This window comes from Lactuca sativa, chromosome 2, assembly GCF_002870075.4.
Source record: "Lactuca sativa cultivar Salinas chromosome 2, Lsat_Salinas_v11, whole genome shotgun sequence".
Lineage (NCBI taxonomy): Eukaryota > Viridiplantae > Streptophyta > Magnoliopsida > Asterales > Asteraceae > Lactuca > Lactuca sativa.
Genome location: NC_056624.2, coordinates 44,633,567 through 44,655,032, shown reverse-complemented (window position 1 = coordinate 44,655,032; position 21,466 = coordinate 44,633,567). Strand labels below are relative to the sequence as shown.

The window sequence follows — 21,466 nt, the reverse complement described above, 5'->3', positions numbered from 1 at the left end:
TTCTTATCAACCATTTAAAAGTATGTCATAGTGAAAATAGTTATGAGAGTACAATCCCAAAAACATAAAGTGTAGAAAACATGGTTGGACGCGTTGCGATCAAGCCGGACCCCTCCCTTTCGAACCGGAAGTACCTGAAACCATAAACATAAACTGTAAGCATCTAGCTTACTGAGTTCCCCAAAATACCTCATATTATACATATCCTTGGGCCTAACCCTAGGGTATATTCTAACCCAATAAGCAATATGGGCCCCGCCCTTGGGCCTCGCCTTGGGGTATAGTTTAACCCAATAAACAATATGGGCCGCACCCTGGGGTATATTTTAACCTAAAACAATGTGAGCCCTGCCCTAAGGCATATTTCAACTCGAGTATGCCATAATGGGCCCTGCCCTGGGGTTTATTTTAACCCGAGCATGAAGCACATATAAGTCACATAACAACAATCATACCATGCAAGAGTCATAAAGATAGCTAGCATATAATACATCCTAGTAGGCCGACATTAGTGCCTTCAACCCATGATTACAATGAAGAGACTTGCCTCTCAATCTGAAAATATTGTTGAGCAGGACACTGCTCTGAATATCAGCTCTACTGGTCACCTATTCATTGGAACATGACCAAAATTAACTTATAATCAAAATGCCCCTAAGTCAACTTGGTCAAAAAAAGGTTAATGTCGATAAATCAAAAAGTCAACCGAATCAACTTAGCTGAGTATGCCTAGCGTACCAAGCCTTGACTAGAAATTGGGTGTTAACCTCGTACACCCTGTGTACCATAGTGTACGCACAGCGTACGTTCAACCATTATTTCCTTTTATTAAGAGCATAACCCCTTAATCTCTTTTCTCCAAATTCTAGATCTAGTCCTCAAATGATTTCCTTAACCATAAAGTTTCCAACTTTATGGTCTTGCATTGAGATTAATTGCTCAATCGCAAAACCCTTGCTTCTTGACTCTTTTAGACATGCTGGCTCATGCATGGAGGGATACTAAGGTCCAATACTACAATTTTATGCGTCCTAATAACTCCATAATGGATAAAGTTTCCAAATTTATCCATTCGAGTGGTCCAACAAACCAAGATCTAGTTTTTTAGTCTCAAAGGGACCAAAAGTGCATCTTTTCCAACTTAATCCATTAAGTCCAAGTCTCAAACCTTTAGATCTGAATCAATATGATGTTTAGATGGATAAAGTTTCAAATTTTATCCATAACAAGGACACAAACATTCAAGATATAACCTTTATGCACTAAGGTGACCAAAAGCTCATAACACCCAAAACTAGCTAGATCTCACAAATACATCATCAAGATTCAAGCTTTATACCTCAAGAAGAAAGATCATTGTGAACAAAGTCTGGACCTACAAGATTCAATGTAACCAACCCTTCTCTAAAGAGTTCTTTCTTCTCGAATAGGCACCAAGAACACTCCAATGCACTCAAGAACACCTTTTTTGCTCAAAAGGATCAAACTAGGGTTAGGGTTTTCAAGGGATGGTGTTGGGGAGGTGGAAGCTGAGAATGGAATAGGTTTAGGGAAGTTAAGGAGCTTAAATAGACCTCAAACCATGAAATTGTGGTTTGGGCACTAATTACGTATACCCACGGTACTCCTGGTATCCCCAACATACCAGGGATACCCTAGTACACCCAACGTACAAGACTAAGTCCAAAACCTTCATTCCAACTCTGTTTTTGATGTTCTTTATATCCACGGAAAGCGGGAAAGGTATTGTAGAGCTCTACAACCCTATCTAATTAATTTTAACTTAAATACATCAAACTCAAATACTTAATTTATAAAAGAGTTATGAAACACCACTTTTTGATATTTACCCTTTGACTTCAAAGCATAAACTGAACTATTGGATCATATAATCTACATTACCCACATCCAAATGAGTCTAAGCCTCTATTTCCCAAAACCCGAAGTCTTATGATACTTTATTTTGGGGTCACGACCCCAAATTATGAAACAACTCAGAACAAGGTGTTACATATCTGATGGACATGTTCGGTTCACTTATCAATTTTGGCAGAGGTTCCATGAGGAACTGGGTATGAGGTTGCACTTTAGCACTACTTATCATCCGAAGATTGACAAACATAGAGAGAGAACCATCCAGATGCTTAAGGATGTGTTGAGAGCTTGTATCATAGATTTCAGTGGTAATTGGGGCTCCCACCTTTCCCTTCATGAGTTTTCTCACAACAACAACTATCACTCCAGTATCGGTGCACCGCCTTTTGAGCTTTTTTATGGGAGGAAGTGTCGTACCCCAGTCTGTTCGGGAGAGGTCGATCATACGATTATCAGAAGGATCGAGGTAGTCCTTCAAATAACATATCTTATTCAACAGATCAAACAGGGGTTGCAAACAGCATAGAGTCGGCAGAAAATTTATGCCGACAAACATCGATTTGAGTTGGAGTTCCAGGTTGGCGATATGGTTTTACTGAAGGTATCATAGTGGAAGGGTGTAATACGCTTCTGGAAGAGGGGAAAGTTGGGGCCCCAGTATAATGGGTCGTTTCGAGTGAATACTAGAGTTGGCAGGGCAGCCTATCGACTAGATCTGCCCGAGGAGCATAGTCAGATTCATAACACCTTTCACGTTTCTCAGCTACGGAAGTGTGTAACTGATGATTCAGCAGTGATTCTTTTAGATGATATTCAGGTTGATGATCACATGAACTATGTTGAGAGACCAGTGGCAATTTTGGATAGGAAGACAAAGGTATTGCGCAACAACGTGGTATCTTTGGAAGGGCTCAAATAGACTTAGGAACCCAGGGAAGAGATTCAAGATCACTACCCTGAGTTATTCGCAACACCGTACTTAGTGGATAAAGTTTGATTCAAGTGGGGAGAATTATAACACCTCGATCTAGGTATTTTCCATTTATACCCTTAGTATGAAGTTTATTTGAAAATTGGTCCCTTTAGCTCTTTAAGTGAAATGTATGGTTGTATTAAGTATGTTAGGCATACGTAACTAAAACCCAAACCGTAATTTTTAGGGTTTGAACCCTATTTAATCATCATTATCCCATTGAGACCCCTACATTCATCAACCTCCATTCCCCTTTTCGTCCCTAACAAACCCTAATTCCTTTAATGACCCTTTGTGAGCTAAAGAGTGCATTTGTGGTGTACTTGAAGGAAGGAGAAGTATAGGAAACCATCTTTGAAGCTTAAGGCACTTTGGATCTAGAAGGGATGTCCTTGGTGAAATAATTGATGGAGATTATCCCATTGAGACCCCTACCACCTACTAGTCCTCACATTACACATTGTCTTGCTACCATCTAACCTCCATGAAGTGCGTAACCATAAGTAACCAGAGGCGAGATAGCCACCCAAACAGATGATCCTACTCTAGAGCCACAACCGAAAAAGGAACAAGCAAGAAAGCCTAGATCAAGAGTTCTCAGGATATCCTACATGACCACATATAGTCCCTCGGGCACTCCACAAGATGATAACTAGCAAGTACATGTAAACATACAGTTCTACAGATCACTACAATGTAGCAACATGCTATATACTAGGATACATATCTAATAGATCACTACAGCTATAGCAACATACTCGATACCAGGATACAGATCTAACAGCATAGCAGCCTACTAAATACCAACAATCCAAGGAATGCATAAACTTATATACTTAGAGGTGATATAGACATCCGAACAGGTGATCCTACTCTAAAACCACAACCAAAGAAGAAACTGGTAAAAAAGACTAGATCAAGAGTCCTCAGTCTATCCTACATGACTACATACAATCCCTAAGGCATCCCTCTACTAACAGATAACCAAAACAAGTGGGCCTGCCTTCGACCCATGGGTATAATGTTGCAAAACACACATGAATCAAGGAACTCTAAACACTGCAATATGATCCTTTTTTTAGAATTGCTTGTTCCCGCGAATCCACTAACACCCGAACAAAATAGAATCTCAATCAATAGCCCAAAATCCTCAAGTTTGACCAAATGTCAAACTTGGTCAAAAAGTCAACGGAAACGGTCAACGAAAGTCAATAGACAGACCCTCACGATGTGACCATCTATGGCCTCATGTTGAGAGCTACTATAGGATAAAATAGTCGGGTCTTACACTAATCACAACGTGACATGCATCTTCCTCACATCGTGAGATTCATTTGTATGCCATTTTGATCCAAAAACCTCTTATCCATTAAGCCATCAGTCCATCTTTTCCAGGAGGCTTCTTAACACTCCTAGGATCTTAAAAATTGATGCTTTAAGGTCTTGTAAACTAAGTCATTCATGAAGAAAAAAGAGATAATTTCTCAATCATGGACTCAAACACCTACAAAGAAGGTTGCCAAAACACCTCACAAGATGTGGAGAGGGAAAGCTCCCTCGTTGGCACATATCAAGGTTTGGGGTTGCGAGGCTTTCGTAAGACGAGAGACTCACGACAAGCTCGAACCTCGTAGTGAGCGGTGAATTTTCATCGGATACCCACAGAAATCCTTTGGATATCTCTTCTATAGACCGAGTAGATTTTAGCTAGATAGCAATTGTGATATTTGCATTCTCAAAGTCGGTAGTGGAGCGTGTGTGGTTAACCGGCACACTAACATGGACTTGTGAGAAGTGGAAAAGGTTTAAACAATCGAGACTATGATTACGGCATCCCTTTTCATAGTTCTTAAAATTGTTTAGACACACCTGTGAGTTATCTAAGATAAGGTGTATGATATTGATAAAGTTTTATCAAAGCAATCTAGTATCAGAAATCTAAACTTTGGTAAGAAAGTCAATAAAGTATTGATTTTTAGAAGTCCAGCTGATTTCTGAGCACATGTCAAAGCTAGTGGGAGCAAAAGTGTTATGCCAATAATCATCATGTTAGTAGGAGCATGATAATTATGATAAAGGTTGCAAGTTAGCAATGTTAATTATAGAAATCAAAAGGTTTCAATTGGGAAAGAGTTGTTTTGCTATAATTAAAGGAGAAGAAATTATACTTCATCTCAAATCTAAAAGCTTAGATTGAGGTTTAAATCGTATTTAGTCATGTATATATATATATATATATATATATATATATATATATATATATATATATATATATATATATATATATATATATATATATATATATATGAATGTTATGTTAGAATGGCTCAACATAAGAAAACTCTATATATGGGTCAATTATTTGCGTTCTAAAATTCGATTATGATTACGACATCCCTTTTCATATTCTAAATTATGAGAACTTGCAAAATTGAAATGGAAATATTATAGCAAAAGACTGGTTTAGTCTTTATGTGAGACATCATGAATCGTCTCCCATATGCTTCGGATATAGGATCGATTACATGTGCTATATTCATCCTTTCTAAAATTTTCCAAATGTCTGGGGCATTAAGAAGGGAAAAGGTCTAGAAATGGATATGACTAAAATGATTAAGCAATTGTCGAGGACAATCTAAGGTTTACCAAAGATTGGTTGCTCAAGGACAGTTGGAAGTATGGTGTTAATTGTTGAAAGGACCATATTGACATATTCTGAAAAAAGGCAACTCTTGTTCAGAAGTGATAGTCAAAAGGGGAATATGGAAATGATTCCATAGGTGGAAGTTGTTCAATAAATATGTGTAAGATTAGGAAACTTAATGCAAGAAGGATGTTTCCATGAAGTTGATCTCCTTTGGAATGCTCTGTAATGTTTGTTGTCAAGTCTTTGTGATTTTGTGCATAATCATTACAAGAGGATCAATGTATATAAGTTTAGAATTTAACTGATTTCAGCAAATGGCATGAATTTGGAATTCTTGCATTTGTAGTAAGGAGTTGGGACTGTGAAATGAGAATCATTGGAGTTATGTTCAATTGGTCTATTTCGCAAAGCAAAGATCATAGACAAACATAGTATGCATACTTGGTGTGTGGCATGACTAGTCTTTAGAAAAACATAGAGTAAATGCTTGGAGCATGGGACAACTATTGTTTTAATTCAAAATAAAGTTGATAGCCGAAACATTATGCAATGAATAATGTGTAATCATATGGTGATAAATAAAGGGTGTTTTATTTCTATTCATAAGTTCTAAGACCATATTGGATTCAATTATTCTTGTGTTTCATTTTGCATGTTTTGACTTCCAGACTAACTAGGTCATTCTTCCTGATTGACTAAGTTATTCAAACCATCCACAGTCGGTCATATGTTGGAAGTAGATATGAATCAAGACTGTCATGGGTTGGCTTGTAGAGATCTAAGATGTTGGACAAAGCGATGCTACAACACTCATGAGTGCTCATAAGTTCTGAGTATTGGATTCAACCCATGCTCATTGGAATCACTTCATGGATTTTATCACGAGTGATCATGAGATGATAATATCTTATATTCTTCAAACCTAGAGATATGAGTTGTTACTATGAGTTTGTTATACATTGATTGCACGAAAATGCATTGGCAACTCGATGTTATAAAACATGCCTTGTGTATTCAACAGGTAGTAGAACAATCCATATGATGACAAATGTAAGTGCTCGGTCGGGCCTGGACTGATTTGCTTTGTTCAATTAGTCAGTCATCATAAATTGGAAATCGGCAAACAACAAATGGACAGAGAGAATGATTATAATCCATGTCTCAGTCCATATGATATCTAGAATGGAGGAATATATGATCCCTTATCTAATGGACAAGTCATTGACAAAGGTCAGAGATCATCGGCAAGGTCAGAGTTCGACAGAAGCTTTGGAGAGCTACAATTGCCAGTCGGTTCTTGATGTCATACAATAATAGTTTTAAACTTATCCAAGTGGGAGAATGTTGGATTCATGTCTAAGTCCATAACTATAATTGGTAAGACTTGACCCGACCCGGCATGGTCCATTTGGGTTGCATGGCATCATGCATTTGGATAGACTATAATGAGAGAAATAACACTTAAGGTTTGTTAATATACTATAAGTTCTAATATATTATTAAGATTATTTAATTAGTATTGATCAAGAATTAATCTCGGATTAATTAAGTGATCAAAAGAAGACTAATTAAATATATGGGTTGATTGTGTAAATCATCCATACTTGTATAGTGGGCTAAGACTCCATGGATTATCAATTTGGGCTAAAACCTATAGGATACTCCATGGTGTATTTGAACCCATGGATCCAAGGAAATGGAAATCCATGACAGTTAGGGTTTACGCTAATTGTGACACTATATAAAGATCATATTCTTGGGAAAATCGGCCACTAGAGTATGTAAGAAAAAGGGCTAGCCGATTTTCATGAAGTGTGTATATTATCTCAAGTTATTCCAAGTGTATTTGATGTTGTGTGAACCATTTGAGGTGTCACACTTGGGGCACTAGGCACTCAAGCTTCATGAAGACATTCTACATCAAAGAGGTATGTAATTCTAACTTGATATATTCATATGAATCAATGTTAATATGCCAGTTTGGATGAATACCTTGGAAAGTTCATATTTGCATGTATAATAGAGAAAACATAGATCCAAGGTATTTAGGGTTGCATGTACACTTAAGAGTGTTAGAATGCTCAAAACCAACAGATATAGCATGGCATCCACATGGCAATAGCCTATTTGGTGCCTGCACTGCTGATGGTGGCGACCCTCATATATATCAGTCCTCAACCTGAATAAACCAAAAGAGAAAAACCATGTAACTTTCCTTGAAGATAAACCACATGTGAAGGGCATCATCAACACCATATCATTCATTCCATGGGAAGATACTTGTTTTGTAAATGGTGGAAGTGATCATGTTGTTGTTCAATGGAGTGATAAAAACGGGAGTTGCACAGAAGTATGCACTCTTCAGCTGTTATGGAAGTTACAGGGACGCAAAAAAAACAAATGGTGGTTTCTGTAGGTGCTGATAAAAGGATAATTGGATTCGATTTACAAACTGGAAGAGCAGATTACAAGCATCAGATTGAAAGCAAGTATATGAGTGTTCTACCAAATCCTTGTGACTTCAATCTTTTCATGGTTCAAATCAGGTGAAAATGAATGTGAAAACACAGTTAATATAAAAAAATTTGAATATTTTATTAATTTTTTATATTACAATTTGTATGTATTTGCAGTACTCCGGCGAGGCAGATCAGATTGTTTGACATCATATTAAGGCTAACTGAAATACATGAATTCAGTTGGAAACAAGAAAGTAGTGAATCACAATCGGCTTTGGTCAACCAGACGTCGTCCCCAGATGGTTTGTACCTAACCTCGGGTTCAGCGGACCCATGATCCATATATTTGACATTAGGTTTAATGCCAACAAACCCTTACAGTCAATTAGAGCTCATCGGACACGTGTGTTCAAATCCTCTTGGCACCACTCACTGCCTCTCCTCATTTCCATATCCTCATATCTCAATATAGGGTTGCACAAAATCATATGAAAATTTTGAACACTTGACCTTTTATAGCATATTAGGTAAATCTATTTTATCCTTAAATTAAGTTTTATCAATTGAAACTAATGATTTGTAGTTGGGCTTGATATTTTTAATGAAACATGTTTTATTAAAATGAGTTTTGTTTGTCATGGTCATGACAGATTGGTCCTCTGAGATGCTGGCCTAGTGGCTTTTGTCTTTCAAGGTCTATTGGAGATCTGGAGACATGAAACCAAATAACCCTTGCTTGTGTTGGTGGCTTATGTTTCTTCAAGTTGCTAATGATGTTATTTTTAAGGATATGAAACCAAATAATCTATTGATAGGACCTCATGGACAACTAAAACTTGCGGATTTTGGTTCTTTTTGCTAAAAGCAACACCTCAAATGCTTTTATGAGTTATAAGCATTTATGTGCTTATCTTTGAAGTTAACAGAAGAAGTAATTTATCATCACTTGTTACTTAATATTCTCAAAATACTAGACTCCATGCATTACCCTAAAAAAATTATTTTCTTGTTTAGGAAGACTTGCTGAATTTATCAGGTGGAGGTGAAAAAGGTGATGATTTGATACGAGTCTTGAGGGAACTTACCTATGTACAAAGAAAAATTGCAGTTTTGCAAGTGGAACTTCATGGCCGCAAGGTGAAGTCATCAATCTTTCTATATTGATTTTAGAATTTTATTTTTTGTAAAAAAAACAAAAGGAAAAAAAAATCCCAACTTACATTTGGTGAATGCTGATTTCATTTGCACTTTCAGGAAGATAAAAATGTTGCACACTTGACACACGTAAGTGAAATGGAGAAAAAGATAGAAAATTTATTAAGAATCACTACTATATTAAAAGATGTTATCTAGAATAAGGTAATAATAATAACAATACATTTTCTGCCTTCTCTCAAATCTTTTTTTCAAACACTTTTTTTGAGATTTCTCATTTGTTCTTTATTTGACTTTCAGGACCGAATTATTACCCGTCTTTAACAGCCATATTCTTTAGACTACATTCCTGTGGAAGTAGAATATCAGGTTAATCTTTTAATACTTTGAAACATCTTATTTTAATATCAAGTAAAATTTTATGTTTAACAATATTCAACATTTTACAGAAACAATTCTCCGAAATATTGATGAAGGTTGCTAGTTATTATGGTGCTCTAACAACATCTACATCTGTTGCAGATTTTCAGTGGACTCAAAACTTTAAAGAACCACCATCCGTTTGGGGGGTATGTCTATAACAATCTTTCTATGGCTATGAGGGCATTTATGCAGATTTTGGTAGTCCTGACGGAAGGTTCACCCACCAGGTATCATTTTTTCATTCAATTTTATAAAAATACTAAATGAAAAAAAAATCATGTTTTTAAGGTGCAAGTGGATCTTCAAGAAGAAGACCGACATGGATGGGAAGGTGCACACATATAAGGTGCAATTGGTTGCGAAGGGTTTTACTCAAACTCCCAGAGTTGACTATGATGAGACCTTCTCACCAGTTGACAAAATAAAGTCTATTAGGGTGATGTTGGCCATTGCTGCATTTCATGATTATGAAACATGGCAAATGGATGTCAAAACCCCTTTCCTTTACGGGAAGTTAGCTGAGGATGTTTAGATGGCTCAGCCAGAGGGTTTTGTCAATGCGAAGCATCCTAATAGGGTGTGCAAGCTTGAGAAGTCCATTTATGGACTTAAGCAAGCATCTCGCAGATGGAATCTTTGCTTCGATGAGAAAGTCAAAGAGTTTGGGTTTGTATGAAGCGAAGATGAATCATGTGTATATGTCAAAGCCAATGGGATTATAGTTAGCTTCCTCATATTCTATGTCGATGACATACTACTCTTAGGAAACGACATCCCGACACTGCAGGAAGTTAAGTCCTGGCTCAGTAAGTGCTTCACTATGAAGGACCTCGGAAAGGCCTCCTATATTCTGGGAATAAGGATAGTGTGAGACCGAAGTAAGAGACTAATAGGAATTTGTCAAAATACTTACTTGGAGAAAGTACTAAAACGTTTTAGTATGGAAAACTCAAAGAAGGGAGAGTTACCAATCCAAATTAATGCCAAGTTGAGTAAGACTCAATGCCCGAGTACCGAAGTCGAGATAGCAGAAATGAGCCAAGTACCATAGCTTCCACAGTTGGCTCGATTATGTATGCTATGAATTGTACTCACCTTGATGTGGCCTTCACTTTGAGCATGGTCAGTAGATATCAAGGGAACCCTGGTAGAGCACATTAGACCGCAGTCAAGAACATTCTTAATTACCTTCGGAGGACCAAGGAATGGTTTCTAGTCCTCGGAGGGAGTGACGACTGAAAAGTGCGATGGTATAGTGACGCCAGCTTTTAGACCGATAGGGACAACTATCGTTTGCAGTCGGGCTAGGTCTTTACCTTAATGGAGGAGCAGTGACTTGGAAAAGTTCCAAGGAAGAAACCATAGTTGATTCAACGTGCGAATCAGAGTACATTGCAGCAAGCGAAGCGTCAAAGGAGGCGATATGGTTGAAGAACTTCATTGGAGACCTTGGAGTTGTACCTGCTATAAAGGAGCCTATGGAAATTTTCTGTGATAATGAAGGAGCGGTTGCCTTAACCAAGGAACCGAGGGATCATGGTAGATCTCGACATATCGACATAAAATATCAATTTATTCGACATCGGGTAGGACTCCTCGTAGTAAAGAGGGTATCGTCAGAGGACAATATTAGTTCACATTAGATAGTTTAGAAATGTGTAATAGATAAATGTAATTAACATTTGATGATTAAATAAAGGAGTATTATTTATAAGTAAAGTTACTGTCTTATGTTAATTGTTTAACTATTGTTTCACTTTGCATGTTTTGACTTCCAGGATAATTGAGCTATTTAAGAATAATCGAATTATTCGAATGGTCCACAATCATTCATATGTTGGAAGTAGGTATAAATCAAGATTGTCATGAATTGGTGTGTAGATTGTCTGAAAGGTATTAGACATAGCAAAGGTTTGCTACAACGTTCATGAGTGCTTATGAACAAGTTTTGAGCATTGGAATAAACTCGAGCTTGCTGGAATCACTTCATGGAATTTGTCACAAGTGATCGCAAGACGATAAGATCATATGGTCTTAAAACCAAGATATATGGTTTATTGTTTGCTAATTGGTTGTGCGTTGATAATGCAAAAACGCATCAATAACTTGATGTTATAAAACGCATTGTTGTGTATGATTTGATTACTGAATAGTAAATGCATATAAGTCGAAGTTCATCTGTTCCTTTTATCCTAAGAGTGTAAAAGAGATATCTGGGCCCCTCGATGATTTGATTTGACTTATGTGTCGGGCCCGGTCAGGACTGAATTGATGTGTTCAATTAAGTTCTATGTCAAATGTATCTGGTATCGAGAAAACCGAAATGTTGGACGATAAGTATAACTATGTTCCATGTGATTGTCCGCAAGATATCTAGAACAGAGGACTATACGATCCCTTATCTAAAGGACAGGTTACTGATAAGATCTGATTACAACAACGTCTTTGAGAGCTACGATTGCTAACCGGAATATACTTACATTATAGTTACTAGACTTATCCATGTGGGTGACTGTTGGATTAGTGTCTAAGCCCGTAACTATATTTGGTAAGCAATTGACCCGGTGGTGCATGGTCCTTTTAGGTTGCCTTCACCAGAGCAATATTACAGGATGATTTATGAATAAAGAGGTTATTATGATTTATCAATATATTATATGATTAATATATTAAAAGATAAATCATACAATTTAATTAATATTAGACAAGAATTAATTAAGAGTTAATTTTGTGGCTAAAAGAGATTAATTAAATAAAGGGGACTAGAACTGTCAATTGTGTGATAGTTGGTTTTGGGCTGTGGATCCTTATGGATCTTGGGGTGGACGAAAATAAGGTTCATGGGCTCCTTGAAATCATCCAAGCCCTAATCTAGAAGGATCCTGGATTGCTTAAGGCCTAAGTAATCCAATTAGGGTTTCAGGCTATAACCCTAGCAGCTCATGTATTTAAAGGACCCAGGGGATATAGAAATCGGCTACCAGAAACCCTAAGGAGTTCCTAGAGCCGATTTTATCCCCTCAACCTCTCTCCATATCATCCTCTTGCTTCTTGGTGTTTGTAATCCATTAGAGGAGTGACAATTGTGACTCTAAGCTCCAAGGATAACAAGATTCAAGCTTCCAAGAAAGAGGTAATCATCTAGATCTACTTTGTCTTGTCAATTTCGAATTGTATATCATAGATCTGGGGTTTGCAAGTCTTGGATGAAAAGCATGTTCATTAGAGAAACCTAGATCCAAGCATTAGGGTTTGCATGTGCACATAGGAATGTTCTTATGGCTCAAACCCATCAGTGGTATCAAAGCCTTGATTGGCTTCTCTTGAATTTGATGCTTTGTGTTTTGATTCTTGCTTAAAATTGTCTTTTCTTGCTCTTTGCTTGATGAACTCGGCGAGTCCCATTGTGGACTAGACGAGTAGGATGAACTCGACGAGTCCATATGGGGACTCGGCGAGTCAGAGCGTCGAACAGAGGGAATTTTGGGATTTCTTGCAGTTTTGCTTGTGGATAATTACCTAAATAGTTTTAGTCTAATAAAATCCGAATTTATTACTTTTTTATCAATATCCTCATCAAAACAAAAGATAATTACCAATTGTTTAAATAATAATTTCCTTATTTGATAATACTTGATTATTTGAATTAATTATTGAATTATCTTGCTAGAAATATTGACTAGGTCAAATACAGATAATTATGAAATTAATTGTTTAATTCAAATTATTTGTTGTTTGATCCCTAGTGTTTTGAAAAGGTTCAAAAACTTGCCCTCAAGTTTTGAAATTTAATTTTTGTGATTAAAAGTTTAATTTTGAATAATTTAAATTTCAAACACTAGAATTATACTAGTTTAAAATTCAACCCTACACTATTATATTATTACAAGCTTAATAAATATATATATGTATAATTTAAAATGCTAGTCTTACCGTTAGTAGGCCTTATTCACGAAGCCGGTCTATAAGGTGGGTATAAGGTTGCTGCCTATAAAATGGCGCTTAATGGGTGTACACTCACACCCACCGCTTGCTTGACTGGTGGAGGGTCGTTAGCCGAACGGGTAGGATAGGGCAATCCTCTCCTCATTAAGTATAATGAATCTATACAAAGTAACTAAATGTTTTTTTTTTAATTCCCAATCTTACTTACTTTAGGCAAAGTGAATTGATACAATCCCATGAAATTACACTTTGTACCGTTGCTAAGAAGTTAGTGGAGCATGTGTGGTTAACCGGCACACTAATTGGTTCTAAGAAAAGGTGGCAAAGGGTGACTCATTGTTTGTCATAGTTCGATGGGGCGTGTGTGGTTAACTGGCACATCGAATAGGTGACTGTAACAGTGAGGACACCGTGTATATTTGCATGGTTATTCACACCCGCTTTGTGATCCTCGGCATCCCAGTCAAAAACTAGAGGGCATATCGATATTTTAACATGCCATTGAAAAGTTCAATGAATCTCAAAGGAATCTAGGAGTTTTTCAACACATTTAAAACTTTTATTTATTTTTCATTGTGAAGAACTAGTGAATCGTCATTCACTTACCTTCAAATTATTTGCGTGTTAGATTACGACATCCCTTTTCTAATGTGTAAATAATGTTGTTGGGTCCTAGCCCTAATTTCTGTTTTTGGGTGTTTAATTAGGTATTCATTTCTAATCAAACTTTGTTCTTTTCTATTTCAGATGTCAAACTCAAACAACAATGCTTCTGGCTCGAACTCCTCCGGCTCGTTCTCACTCATGAATTTGTGTGGGAGAGTGATATTTGACGGGTCCAATTTCAATGATTGGATCTGTAACATCCGAATGGTCACTCGTTACGAGGACAAAGAGTATGTCCTCAATAAGGAGCTGAAGGAGGTGAACATCAACACTGCTACTCCTGAAGAGATTGCTGCCTTTGAGGCCCATGAACGTGATGCTACGAAAGTCCATTGCATCATGCTAGTGACCATGACTGCTGAACTCTAAAAGTCCTATGAGGACTACTATCCCTATGAGATGCATCAAGACTTGGTGGACTGTTACCACCAAAGTGCGACGCAAGAGAGGTATGAGATCATCACTTCGATGATCACTGCAAAAATGGGCAGTGGAGAGTCCCTTACCGCTCATCTGCAAAAGATGCAAAGATATGTCGATCGTCTGCTGAAGTTGAATGTTAACTTCGATGAAGAGATGGCAATTGACATTATCCTTCACTCCTTGCCTCCCTGCTATAACCAATCCCGCATGACCTATCACATGAATAAGGAAGAGGTCACCTTGAGCAAGCTCCAAGGATTGCTTAGAACTGCTGCGAGCAATCTCAAAGACAAGTTTGTTGCATCAACTCCCACTCCAACCGTTGCTCCTGTTTTGGCCATAGGGCAAGGGAGGGGCAAGAAGAGGAAGGCTCCCTCCAAGAGCCACCACAAGCGTAAATCCAAAGATGGTACCTCTTCTAGTGGGACCAAAGTTGGTTCTGCTAAGCCCAACTCAAACCCAAAGGAGGCAGAGTGCCACCACTGCTACAAAATAGGGCATTGGAAGAGAAGCTTCCAGGAATATCTGCAAGCCATCAAGGATGGGAAGATCAAGCCGTTTTTCGCAGGTATTTACACAATTAACTCTAATGATTGATCACATGTTATTTCTTCGGTTCTTGATATAGGATGTGGTTTTCACATATGTTCTGATTTGCAGGGACTAAGAAGACATAGGGATGTGGAGAGTGGAAGAATAAATCTAATCCTGGGGAACAAAAGATCGTCGCCTGCACCAAGATTAGAGTGTATTCCTTAGTTCTTAGTAATGGATTAGGTTTAGATTTAAATAATTGTTGCTATTCGCCAGATATGGCAAGAAACATCATTTCATTTCATGGTTTGTTTAGACAAGGATTTAGATATTCGTTTGATAATGAGAAAGGTTCGATTTATGCTTATCTAAATGGTGTTTTGTATTTTGAAGCATTGCCTTGTAATGGAATTTATGAAACTGTTATGGTTGTAGATAACCTAGGAAATGATGTATTGTGTGTGGATTCTTCCAATAGTATGGATAAAGCATGCTTGTGGCATTGTCGTCTTGGACATGTCAACAAGAAACGCATAGCCCAACTCCAAAAGGATGGAGTGTTGGAGTCATTCGACCTTAGGGATGATGACGTGTGCGACTCTTGTTTACTTGGAAAGATGACCAAGTCACCCTTCACTGGCACTTGTGCAAGGGGTGAGGGTGTATTGGATCTCATACACACCGATGTGTGTGGGCCCTTTAGATCCACCACAAGGGATGCAAACCGCTTCTATGTGACTTTCACCAATGACTATAGTAGATATGGGCATATCTATTTAATCAAGCACAAGTCAGAAACCTTTGAAAAATTCAAAGAGTTTAAACAAGAAGTGGAGAATCAATTGGGCAGGAAAATCAAGATGCTTAGATCCGATCGAGGAGGAGAGTACCTAAGTCTTGAATTCCATGACTACCTCAAGGAATGCGGAATAGTTTCGCAATTGCCGCCACCTAGGACACTGCAATTGAACGGTCTGGCTGAGAGGCGTAATCGAAACTTGTTGGGCATGGTTCGTTCCACGATGAGTTGTGCTTCACTACCTATCTCATTCTGGGGGTATACCTTAGAGACTGTCGCCCATATCCTTAACTCGGTCCCTACAAAGAAGGTTGCCAAAACACCTCACAAGATGTGTACAGGGAAAGCTCCCTCATTGGCACATATCAAGGTTTGGGGTTGCGAGGCTTTCGTAAGACGAGAGACTCACGACAAGCTCGAACCTCGTAGTGAGCGGTGAATTTTCATCGGCTACCCACAGAAATCCTTTGGATATCTCTTCTATAGACCGAGTGACAATGTTGTCTTCATTGCAAGGAGAGGGGTTTTTCGAGAGCGAGAACTCATAAGCCAAGGGGACAGTGGGAGGAAAATTGATCTTGAAGAGATTCAAGAGTCGAGCGATGAACGAACCTCTAACGCTGGCGCTCAACCCAAGGAGGAAACTCCAGTTGAACTGATTGACGAGTCCTTACCTCTTAGACGTTCCGAAAGAGTTAGAGTTCAACCCCAGTTATATGGTTTTCATATTACTACAGAAGCGGACACGTATATTAGTGATAGTACACTAATAAATTTAGATGAACCAACCAGCTATAAGGAAGCCATGGCACGCCCGGAGTCTGGAATTTGGTTGACCATGTGCCCGGACGTAAGACGGTTGGGTGCAAGTGGATCTTCAAGAAGAAGACCGACATGGATGGGAAGGTGCACACATATAAGGTGCGATTGGTTGCGAAGGGTTTTACTCAAACTCCCGGAGTTGACTATGATGAGACCTTCTCACCAGTTGCCAAAATAAAGTCTATTAGGGTGATGTTGGCCATTGTTGCATTTCATGATTATGAAACATGAAAAATGGATGTCAAAACCGCTTTCCTTTACGGGAAGTTAGCTGAGGATGTTTAGATGGCTCAGCCAGAGGGTTTTGTCAATGCGAAGCATCCTAATAGGGTGTGCAAGCTTGAGAAGTCCATTTATGGACTTAAGCAAGCATCTCGCAGATGGAATCTTTGCTTCGATGAGAAAGTCAAAGAGTTTGGGTTTGTATGAAGCGAAGATGAATCATGTGTATATGTCAAAGCCAATGGGATTATAGTTAGCTTCCTCATATTCTATGTCGATGACATACTACTCTTAGGAAACGACATCCCGACACTGCAGGAAGTTAAGTCCTGGCTCAGTAAGTGCTTCACTATGAAGGACCTCGGAAAGGCCTCCTATATTCTGGGAATAAGGATAGTGTGAGACCGAAGTAAGAGACTAATAGGAATTTGTCAAAATACTTACTTGGAGAAAGTACTAAAACGTTTTAGTATGGAAAACTCAAAGAAGGGAGAGTTACCAATCCAAATTAATGCCAAGTTGAGTAAGACTCAATGCCCGAGTACCAAAGTCGAGATAGCAGAAATGAGCCGAGTACCATAGCTTCCGCAGTTGGCTCGATTATGTATGCTATGACTTGTACTCACCCTGATGTTGCCTTCGCTTTGAGCATGGTCAGTAGATATCAAGGGAACCCTGGTAGAGCACATTAGACCGCAGTCAAGAACATTCTTAATTACCTTCGGAGGACCAAGGAATGGTTTCTAGTCCTCGGAGGGAGTGACGACTGAAAGGTGCGATGGTATAGTGACGCCAACTTTTAGACCGACAGGGACAACTATCGTTTGCAGTCGGGCTAGGTCTTTACCTTAATGGAGGAGCAGTGACTTGGAAAAGTTCCAAGCAAGAAACCATAGCTGATTCAACGTGCGAATCAGAGTACATTGCAGCAAGCGAAGCGTCAAAGGAGGCGATATGGTTGAAGAACTTCATTGGAGACCTTGGAGTTGTACCTGTTATAAAGGAGCCTATGGAAATTTTCTGTGATAATGAAGGAGCGGTTGCCTTAACCAAGGAACCGAGGGATCATGGTAGATCTCGACATATCGACATAAAATATCAATTTATTCGACATCGGGTAGAAGAAGGACTCCTCGTAGTAAAGAGGGTATCGTCAGAGGACGATATTAGTTTAGATTAGATAGTTTAGAAATGTGTAATAGATAAATGTAATTGACATTTGATGATTAAATAAAGGAGTATTATTTATAAGTAAAGTTACTGTCTTATGTTAATCGTTTAACTATTGTTTCACTTTGCATGTTTTGACTTCCTGGATAATTGAGCTATTTAAGAATAATCGAATTATTCGAATAGTCCACAATCATTCATATGTTGGAAGTAGGTATGAATCATGATTGTCATGAATTGGTGTGTAGATTTTCTGAAAGGCATTAGACATAGCAAAGGTTTGCTACAACGTTCATGAGTGCTTATGAACAAGTTTTGAGCATTGGAATAAACTCGAGCTTGCTGGAATCACTTCATGGAATTTGTCACAAGTGATCGCAAGACGATAAGATCATATGGTCTTAAAACCAAGATATATGGTTTATTGTTTGCTAATTGGTTGTGCGTTGATAATGCAAAAACACATCAATAACTTGATGTTATAAAACGCATTGTTGTGTATGATTTGATTACTGAATAGTAAATGCATATAAGTCGAAGTTCATCTGTTCCTTTTATCCTAAGAGTGTAAAAGCGATATCTGGGCCCCTCGATGATTTGATTTGACTTATGTGTCGGGCCCGGTCAGGACTGAATTGATGTGTTCAATTAAGTTCTATGTCAAATGTATCTGGTATCGAGAAAACCGAAATGTTGGACGATAAGTATAACTATGTTCCATGTGATTGTCCGCACGATATCTAGAACAGAGGACTGTACGATCCCTTATCTAAAGGACAGGTTACTAATAAGATCTGATTACGACAACGTCTTTGAGAGCTACGATTGCTAATCGGAATATACTTACATTATAGTTACTAGACTTATCCATGTGGGTGACTGTTGGATTAGTGTCTAAGCTCGTAACTATATTTGGTAAGCAATTGACCCGGTGGTGCATGGTCCTTTTAGGTTGCCTTCACCAGAGCAATATTACAGGATGATTTATGAATAAAGAGGTTATTATGATTTATCAATATATTATATGATTAATATATTAAAAGATAAATCATACAATTTAATTAATATTAGACAAGAATTAATTAAGAGTTAATTTTGTGGCTAAAAGAGATTAATTAAATAAAGGGGACTAGAACTGTCAATTGTGTGATAGTTGGTTTTGGGCTGTGGATCCTTATGGATCTTGGGGTGGACGAAAATAAGGTTCATGGGCTCCTTGAAATCATCCAAGCCCTAATCTAGAAGGATCCTGGATTGCTTAAGGCCTAAGTAATCCAATTAGGGTTTCAGGCTATAACCCTAGCAGCTCATGTATTTAAAGGACCCAGGGGATATAGAAATTGGCTACCAGAAACCCTAAGGAGTTCCTAGAGTCGATTTTATCCCCTCAACCTCTCTCCATATCATCCTCTTGCTTCTTGGTGTTTGTAAGCCATTAGAGGAGTGACAATTGTGACTCTAAGCTCCAAGGATAACAAGATTCAAGCTTCCAAGAAAGAGGTAATCATCTAGATCTACTTTGTCTTGTCAATTTCGAATTGTATATCATAGATCTGGGTTTTGCAAGTCTTGGATGAAAAGCATGTTCATTAGAGAAACCTAGATCCAAGCATTAGGGTTTGCATGTGCACATAGGAATGTTCTTATGGCTCAAACCCATCATGAATATGAAGCATGGGCGTTGAATTTTGAAGACTACGTCCTTGGCCTGGAAGACAATCGCTATCTGATCTGGGATACCATCACAGGTGGAACATTTGCTCATACTTTTACAAGGAGAGTAATTAAAACTCAAGTTGACTATAACTTGCTTCTTCTTGAAGTGAAGGATGTTCCACAAGATGAGAAGGATAAGTTAATTATCAACGTCAAGGCAACGAGGATTATTAGGTTTGACCTACCGCCAAACACCTTTTTTTTGGTTAGTTCATATGACACATCAAAAGGTATCTAGGATAGGCTTAAGGAATTGTACTCTACTGACGCTGATCTGGAGCATTCCACTCAAACATTACTGTTGTCAGAGTTTGGAGCCTTTGTGCAAATTCCTGAAGAAAGTTTAGATTAGACCTTCAATCGCTATAATCATCTTCTTAGTAGGACGATGAAACATAAGATTGGATGTGAGCTTATTGAGCAAAAGGTCACGTTCATGAATGATCTGAGGTTTGAATGGTAGGCTGTTGTTTCTACAATAAAAGCACATGAGCAGTTTAAGAACTACATATTGGCTAAGCTTGTTGTTACCCTAAGGTCACATGAAGAGGAAGTGACAAAAGAAGGGAAATTTTTTTCTGGAGTAGGTTCGATGGCACTTGTAGCTAAGGGTAAGAAGGCTACAGAAGATGATGATTCGGATTTTGAGCTCTCTGATTGTAAACTTTCAAAAGAAGAGTTTGCAATGATGGTGTCTAACCCAAGGAGGTTCGCAAATAACTTTAGCAGGAACAAGAACCAAAACTGGTAGGGAAGCTACAACTCTGAGAAGGTAAAAGAGGACAGTGCAAACAATTCCTAAAAAGAAGAGGACAAGAAGGAGAAGAAGCTCGTAGGTGACTCTGGCTATGATCGTAACTACTGTCATGGAAAAAACCGCCTAGCCAAGGAGTTTATGCTGCGAAGGTTGAACTAGAAAAAAGAAGGAGAAGACAATGAGACATACCATCTTTGAAAGATTTAGGAGATAAAGAAGAAAAAGAATGTTGATAACTATAAGCCTACTTTGATTGTGTAGGAAAACAATGCTGAAGATGAATTAGGCAGGGTTGAAGTCTGGTCCACTGATTTCGAAGATGAGGAGGTTCACAGGCCTATTCATTGAATAAATTTCATAGTGAAGGAAGAAGATTCACATTCTGGAGGGAGGTTCTTGATGCTGACGAATGATGTGTCAGGACTGAGAGGATATGCTACAAATGGCGACCATGTTTCTGACAATTGCTTAGCTGTGCAAAATATTCCGGAGCAAATAAGCGAGTGCGAGCAGGTCAACAACGAGTTAAACTCTATTCTCAAAACTCTAAATATACCCTTGTCTCGTTACGAAACTGAACTAAATTACTTAAGATACACTTTTTCAAGTTTTAGTGACAGTTTAAAAAGAACTCGTTTAACAAACTCTAACCTAACCGATCAAATCATCAGGGTTTCGTCAAAGAGTGAGGAGAGACGCATATGGATAGAGAAGATTGAGTATGATTCATCTAATTCTAAGGATGAGTCGATTTATTTACAAAGTCATAATTTGAGTCTTTTAAAACAACGTAATATTTTTTGTTTGATTGCCAAAAGACTTTACTTCAGTGTCACTCAGTTGCATCTTAATTGTGGGATTGGTGACAAAATTCACAAAA

General features: G+C 38.1%; 2 pseudogenes; both read left to right on the top strand.

The window, feature by feature from the left end:
* Positions 1 to 7,467: 7,467 nt before the first annotated feature.
* On the top strand, positions 7,468 to 8,446 carry LOC111887170 (uncharacterized; annotated as a pseudogene).
* A 409-nt stretch (positions 8,447 to 8,855) lies between these two features.
* LOC111887169 (AUGMIN subunit 2-like) lies at positions 8,856 to 20,934 on the top strand (annotated as a pseudogene).
* The last annotated feature ends 532 nt before the right edge of the window (positions 20,935 to 21,466 follow it).